Source organism: Medicago sativa, chromosome 7 (assembly GCF_051527215.1).
Source record: "Medicago sativa cultivar Bolivia chromosome 7, Bolivia_mono, whole genome shotgun sequence".
Classification (NCBI taxonomy): Eukaryota; Viridiplantae; Streptophyta; class Magnoliopsida; order Fabales; family Fabaceae; genus Medicago; species Medicago sativa.
The window spans coordinates 64,058,369-64,066,135 of record NC_140755.1 but is presented as its reverse complement, the minus strand read 5'-3'; the positions used below and the strand labels follow the sequence as shown (position 1 = coordinate 64,066,135).

Sequence of the window (7,767 nt, the reverse complement as noted above, 5' to 3'; positions counted from 1 at the left end):
AGGGTCGCCAGAACCGTCACAGTAATTAGATTGCGACGGTTATTTTTGAAGGGTTGCAAATCTAGTGTTGTAAAATTGCAAATTTCTTGTAGTGCAACAAGGCTAAGTCTATTATGCAGCTTCTTGATAAAGTTAAAATGTCTATATTTGGTTGGCTGAAAACTAGAAATGTTTGCTTTCCATTTGGTTATCATATGCGGTGGCAGCAACCCCTTATATGTTTGGGGATTAACCAACTATTTTTTCGTTTTTTTCCTTTGTTCTTGTTGATAATATAATTCATATTCACTTGTTAAAAAAAAGTCTTGAAACATAACATATATACTTATAAGTTTGAACAATTACAAATAATTTTGGTTTTGCAGATTGTACACAAACCATGAAACCAAGTTAATCCATAGACTATGTTATTTTCTTCATTTTCTAATTTTAGGCAATAAAACTTTAAAGTATTAAACCTCCATCTGCAGTGATAATCTGTCCAGTGACATATGAAGCAGCTGGGAGGCAAAGAAAAGCAACCAATGCTGAGATGTCCTTAGGTTCTCCAACACGACCAACAGGTGCACTAGAAGCTAGATCATCCATGGTGATCATATCAAAAGCCTTAGATTTCTATAACAAAAGTGGTTTAAATAATGGTTAAGAACATTATTGCTACATAACTAATTAACAACATAATATGCAAGAGGATATAAGAGGAAGCTTCTTGTTAATTTTTCTTACTTGCTTGTAATCTTTGCATAATTTTAATGTGTTATGTTACACTATTCTTGATTAAGCATTTCCCTTCTTGATTTTGTTAATGTTTTGTAAAAACTCATTTAAAAGTGATTTTAGAACTACCGTAAAAAGTAAGTAGTTAGCATTTAGTCTTCCTTCAAGTAAAATTCTTTAGAAAAAATAAATTCCTACAATTTAATGAAAAATGTTGAACGGCTTAGTTTTTTTACAATGAACCATAAAAAAATGGTGTATAAGATTAGGAAAAATTAATGGCTTTTAAGTTTCATTCATTCCCTCAAAAAAGTTTCACTTCTTATCCATCAATATTTCCCTCACTGTCCATCTTATCAGGAATATCTAAATTAAAGTACACATTATTTGATATATCATTTATATAAATGTTATAATTTGTATCTACAGTCCATATATAATATAAAATATGTTAAATTACACATGATGTTCTTTAAGTTATTTAATTATAACATTTTGGTCCTTTTAGTTTTTTTCGTGACACTTATGTCTTTTAAGTTATATTATTGTAACAAGTTAGTCCTTTAAGTATTTTTCCGTAACACTTAGATCCTTTAAGTTATTTAATTGTAACTTTTACGTCCCAAATAACTTATGTTTTTAAAATCTGAAATCCCCCAAATTGTTACAGTTAAATAATTTAAAGTATCAATTGGTACGGAAAAAACTTTAAGGATCAACTTGTTACAATTAACTAACTTAAATAAGTGGTACGTAAAAAACTTTAAAAGACCAATTTATTATAATTAAATAATTTAAAGATCTGTGGTGTAATTTAGTCTATAAAATATCACAAATCATAATAAAAAAAATTAAAATCACAAGCCAGGATAGATTCCAAAAGGTCAGTAGGTGCAACGACATTTGCTCGAATATTATCCTTTGCCCATTCCAATGCTATGTTTTTGGTCAATTGATTCACTGCTCCTGAATTTAAAAATATTATATTTTCAATGTTCAATTATCATATGCAACTCAAATTTCTCCTTCATCATTTCCATGTTAAAGGATATAAACATAAGAAAACATACCTTTAGAGGCCGCATAGATAGAACAAGCATCAAATGCTTTTAAACCTCCAACAGAAGATATGAACACTATGCTTCCATATCCAGATTCTTTTAGGAGTGGGTATGCTAGTTGACATAGATGGTAACCAGACTCAAAATTTGTACCCATTGTGGTTATTATATCTTCGGCTGTATAATCTATTATGGGTTATGATAGAAGACACCTTTTGTGAAGGTGTCTTTTATCAAGTTACTCTATGAGCATTTGTTAAAAGACACCAACTACTTTTTATGAAGGTGTCTTTTATCAAAGTTATAACTAAAAAAGTGAAAATCACACCTTGAGGTGTGACTTGATAAAAGACACCACACTACTTTTTATGAAGGTGTCTTGTAACATAACCCATCTATTATTTTCTTATGTGTAGTGTACATGTGGCAGCATTATTTACCTAAAAAATAAATATAAAAATACATCAGTTATAACCGTTGATTTGACTGAAAATTAGATAAATGAGAGAATTTTAAAATAATAACCGAATATCAGTCGCATATATGATCATTTACAATACAAAATGATGTGTACATGGTTGGAAGTAATAATTGATAATAGAAATATTAATTGATTTTTCAAAGGGAAGCAGGAATTTTAGGAAAATAACTTGGACCTTTCAAAAATATAAAAGAAAAAAACTTGGATCAAATGGATATACTATTTGCTTACAAAAGGAGTTTGGATGATTGTGGTTAGAATAATTAGGGAATTTAATGTGGCTCTTTTGGGAAAGTGGTGTTGGGGTTTAGGGAGGAAAGAGATAGGTTGTAGTATAGAGTTTTAATGGCACACTATACCGAGGTTGGAGGTAGGATTGGTGTAGGTGGAATGTTAGGTTCGGTTTGGTCAAAAATCTTTATGGCATAAGTGAATGGGTCCATTTGGGGATAGGGAATTGATTCTTGGATAATTTAGGTCGTATAGGTCGGTGATGGGTCGTGTACGTTGTTTTGGTGGGATTAGTTAATTGAGAACTAACCGTTAGAGATTAACGTGACCATGTAGTTTACTTGTTGTTAAGTAAACCATAGTTAGTTAAAGTTTACCATTGTGTATAAAAGAAGAACACTAGTTGTGTATATAAATAATGTGAACACTAGAATGCAATTGTATAGATAGATAGTGAGTGTGAATCATTGTTGATTCCATTACAAGAGAATAAAATTTTCGCATTTCAATTTCCACTTGTCCCTCTTTTCCTATCTCTATCATTTTCCTCTCTGATTTATTCACTTTGTTTTTATGATTCACATGAGTTTTATCACAAATTAGAAGCTTATCTTAACATTTTGCAATAACATGATCTTTCACGATGCATGTAGAAACTCATAGATACGTGGGAATGTATTCAAGAAGTTTTAATCAAAAAGTTGTAGTGTGGATTATAGAAGAAGTATTTACGAAACCAACCAGATCAATTTCAATTTCTTTCTGAGTTGGTTACGGCAAGGAACTCATCAATAATGTAACAACCACGACCTCTCCAAAACTCATTAAGTGTCAACCAACTCATAATTAAATTATGTAACAACCACCACTTGTGCGTTTGTTTCAAATTATCTTCGTAGATTTCTGGAAATAAAACGATAGGAATACACATGCATATGTTTGTTACAAGTTTATCAAATTTGGTAAACTTGAAACAAACGCACTAACATCAAGTTTATGGTTTATAGTTTATAATACGATTAAAAATTTCGTTTGATAAACTATATTTTATAAGAACTTTTTTTTTTTAGGGAAATATTTTATAAGAACTTATAACTTATTTTCATGAGATTATAAAGATTTTTGATAAATTAATTTAAGTAGCTTATAACTAAGTTTATAGTTTATCACTTTTCTATCTCTATTTTATCTTTGCAATCTTAATTGAAAAAAAATTATATGAATTAAACGCATATTTTTTTTGTGTCACTATTTATAAACTAATTCAACTGTTAATTTTATCAAACATTCTAAACTCAATCAACTAACTTATTCGTTATTAGTTATAAACTAGCTTATAAGTCATTCGTTATAATCGCATCTGATATAAACTAGTTTATCCGTATCCGTTATTTTTTATCAATCAGAACTAAGAGTTAGTTAGAAATTGTTAATATATAGTTAGCTTGTTGATCGGTAGTTAGTTTGTTGATTCTTTACTATACATCAAAATGCAAAGCATCTCATCCTCAATCAATCAATGAGTTCTCTTTATCAAGCTTTCAACTTTATTTGTCATGTATCTTTTACCATGTCAATTGTAACAAATTGTAATCAAGATCAAATATAAATGATTAAATCTTACTAGAATATTCTTTCAAAAAAAAATAAAAAATCTTACTAGAATATTGAGTTTTCCATGAAAGATTGAAGCAACAGTTTCCATCAATTTTTCACGTTGGTCACGCAATAATAAATCACAAGTTGACCCTGTCACACAAAATCCTTTGCCTTTCCACTCTTCCAAACATTTGTTAATATCATCTTGATTTCGTGCACATATATGCACACTTGCCCCAAATTCCGCTAATTCTTCCACAATTGCGTGCCTGATTCACAATTGAAATTGAAAAGAAAAAATAAAATGAGAAAATAATTTGTATACATTTCTTAAGCAAATTTATGAACATAAGAGATAAGATAACTGACCCTATGCCTCGAGTTCCTCCAGTTACAAGAGCTGTCTTCCCTTGAAGTGACCATCTTTGATCTTTGAATGTCAACTTTGTTTCATCCATATTTCTTGCTTCTATAATCAGTGAGGAAAGGAAAAGCAAATTACGATTTAATAGCTCTCAAAATGCAAGAATACATAAATATAAATACTTATATACAGATGGATAAATCCTTGAATAAGATGCAAACTTAACCCGTGTTTGGTGGCAAGGTTGATGAGACACAATACAATTTTTTTATAAGAGAGACTAACTAATATTTTCTTCATAAGTAAAAATAAGTGTATAATTTTTTTGTGGGACAATAAAAAAGTGTACAATTATATTAAGTATTAGAGTTTTTCTTTTTAGCGTATTTAAAAAAGTATTAGAGATTTTTTTTTTTAAGAAAAAAGTATTAGAGCTTTTTTTTTTGAAGAAAAAAAAAAGTTTAGAGATATTGACAAACGAATGTGGCCATATTATACAAGTGCCAACCGAATAGTAACAAAAAGAAAGTAAAAACGATAAAAACAATGCCATCTTAAAAAACAGAAGAAAAATAAATCCATCAAAATAGATTGTATTTTGTATGTCCTCGTGGGCTTATCTTAGTTGATAGGGACAATGCATAAAATATGCAAGGTTCGGGGTTCGAACTTCGGCCACCACAAAAATAAAAGATTGTATTTTGTATTTTAAATGAAGACGGAAAGTATATACCAACAAAATAGTCACTCATTGATCCCTAAAAAAATAGTCACTTATTGATAAAATTCAACTCAAAAGTTGCGTATTAATAAAATTCAGCTTAGAAGAAAGAATTCACTTGTGTACAAGGGATTCTCCGTCAAGAATTAGTTCCAGATAAATAGATGTGAAAACTTTATACGTACTAGTGTCAAGAAAGACACTAACGTGTCCGTCTTTATGTTTTTCAATAAAGGATAAAATTGGAATAAAAGATGTTACGTTGAAGCATGTATTTTTTCATACAAGGTAAAATAAATTTTTTTATAGTGTCTAATATTGTCGTGGATTGTTTTTGTTTTAACGGGATTTGACAAATTTATTAATTGATAATATAAATAATATTATAAAAAACAAAAAAAAATTAAAATAATGGTAAAAATAGAGAGAGAGAGAGAGAGAGAGAGAGAGAGAGAGAGAGAGAGAGAGAGAGAGAGAGAGAGAGAGAGAGTGTGTTTAGTCCAAAAGGATGTGCTCCTTTTATATATTGTTATAGATGAGATTTAACTAATTCTTTAATTGGTAATATAAATAAGATTATAAAAAATTGATATAAAATATTATAAAAATAATAATAAAACATAGTTTAAATGAAGGGTAAAACCGAAGAAAAAAACATTTAGAACATAAAGTGTATCCAGGTTATATATACCACATAAAGGTATAATAAAAGGGCATAATTGAATCCCAATGACCACAAAACCCTAGTTTTTTAGTGAGAGAACTACACCTTCTTTTTAAGTTTTCTTTCTCGTTCACTCATCGAGGAGAGATTTTAGATCATTTTTTGACTTAGAATCACCCCTATGCATCTTTTTTCTCCTTTCTTTCAATCTCAATAAGTGATTTTCACATATATCAAATTTTTTCTTTCGTGATTTCGTCGTCTGAGTGCGGTGTTGTGTATTTCATCGTCTTGTGCGGCGTTGTTTAATTTCGCATTTTGTTGTGTGGTGTTCGTTTGGTTCATATTGAAATATCAGCTTCAGACAATCACAAATTCAATCAATGATTTGGGGGTCAACGTTGTAGTTCTAGAATCATGGGTATTCTGGTTATTTAGATTTTATCATATTGTGTGTATGCATTTTGTCGTTGGTTGCTAATAATTTGGGTGTTGTGAGTTTGTTCGCAGATTCACCCTTTACGTTTTTAACGATATTGATAATGTTATTGTCTCTGATGTATTCTATCAATTTGAATGAATGAATATCGTTTTGCTTTTGTAAAAAAAGAAGACAAAAAAAATGAGTTTTTAACTGCGATTTTTTTAATGACAATTATCAGTAGTTTGTTTATTAGATTAACATATTTACGTCTTTGTTTAAACTCAAGACATTCATCTTCTTTTTCCATATCTCAAACAAGTTGACTTACCCCCTAGTTTTTAGCTAGGATTGAGTTGATCAAAGATAAATATCAAAATTTGTCAAGGTTAACTTCAAGCTAACATATCAATTTTTTTTTAGTTGCACTTTTGATCTCTCTATTTTCAAAACAAAAATTTCCTCAAAAAAAAAATAGAAAAAACAAAAATAAAATTTTGATCCTTCTATTTTGAAATTCCGTTTTTTGGTCCACCTATTTTACTTTTTCTGAATTTTGGTCCTTATCTTTATTTTTTTGGTATTTTTTAGGATGTGACCTATCATTTATTACATGACAACGCAATTATTAGGTAGATATTTTGTTGACATAGATATTTATTGTGGCCTAATAAGCATTGCTAGATGGTAAATTAATTTTTTTTTTCCGATAAACAAAACGATATTCATTCATTCAAATTGATATAATACATCACAATCAACATCGCTAAAAACGTAAAGGGTGAATCTGCGAACTAACTTACAACACCCAAGTTAATAAATAGCATACAACGGCAAAATGCCTACAAATAATATAATAATATCTAAATCACCAGAATAATCGTGCTTCCGCATCTGCAATGTTGATGTCCAAATCATTGATTGAATTTGCGATTGACTAAAGTTGATCTTTTAATATGAAACAAACGAACACCGCAACAAGATGCGAAATCAAACAACTTCGCACATGACGATGAACAACACAACGCCACACTCAAACGACGAAATCAAGAAAAAAACACAAAAAAGAACACTTGATATATATATATATATATGGAAATCACTTATTTAGACCGAAAGAAAGGGAAAAAAAAGATACATAGGTGATTCTAGGTCAAAAAATGACCTAAAATCACCTTTCTTCAATGAGTGAAAGAGAAAGAAAACTAAGAGAGAAGTTGGAGTTTCTCTCACTGTTAGATTAGATGGCAAATTAATATTCTCTATGTTCCTTGTTATATGCCAAAAACATCAACTTTTTTTGTTCTCTAGTATAAGCAACTTTTTTTTAGGCCAAACATATGATGCAAAGCATCATCAACAATCAATTAAAAACAAACCAGATTACAAAAAAGGAAAATGGGGACCAAGCCAATACCTTTTCAAAAGTAAACAAACATATAGTAGGTAATTCTTGTTTATTTCAAATGTAGTTATATTTAACAGACTGAGGAACTTCATTCCATCAA

General features: G+C 29.4%; 1 pseudogene across 1 annotated transcript; it reads right to left on the bottom strand.

The window, feature by feature from the left end:
- Positions 1-419: 419 nt before the first annotated feature.
- On the bottom strand, positions 420-4,677 carry LOC146907620 (tropinone reductase homolog At5g06060-like; annotated as a pseudogene). Its single transcript, XR_015020167.1, has 6 exons — positions 4,459-4,677; positions 4,151-4,358; positions 2,194-2,218; positions 1,788-1,979; positions 1,583-1,683; positions 420-615 (listed from the first exon to the last, which is right to left on the bottom strand). The product of XR_015020167.1 is annotated as a tropinone reductase homolog At5g06060-like (transcript).
- Positions 4,678-7,767: the final 3,090 nt, after the last annotated feature.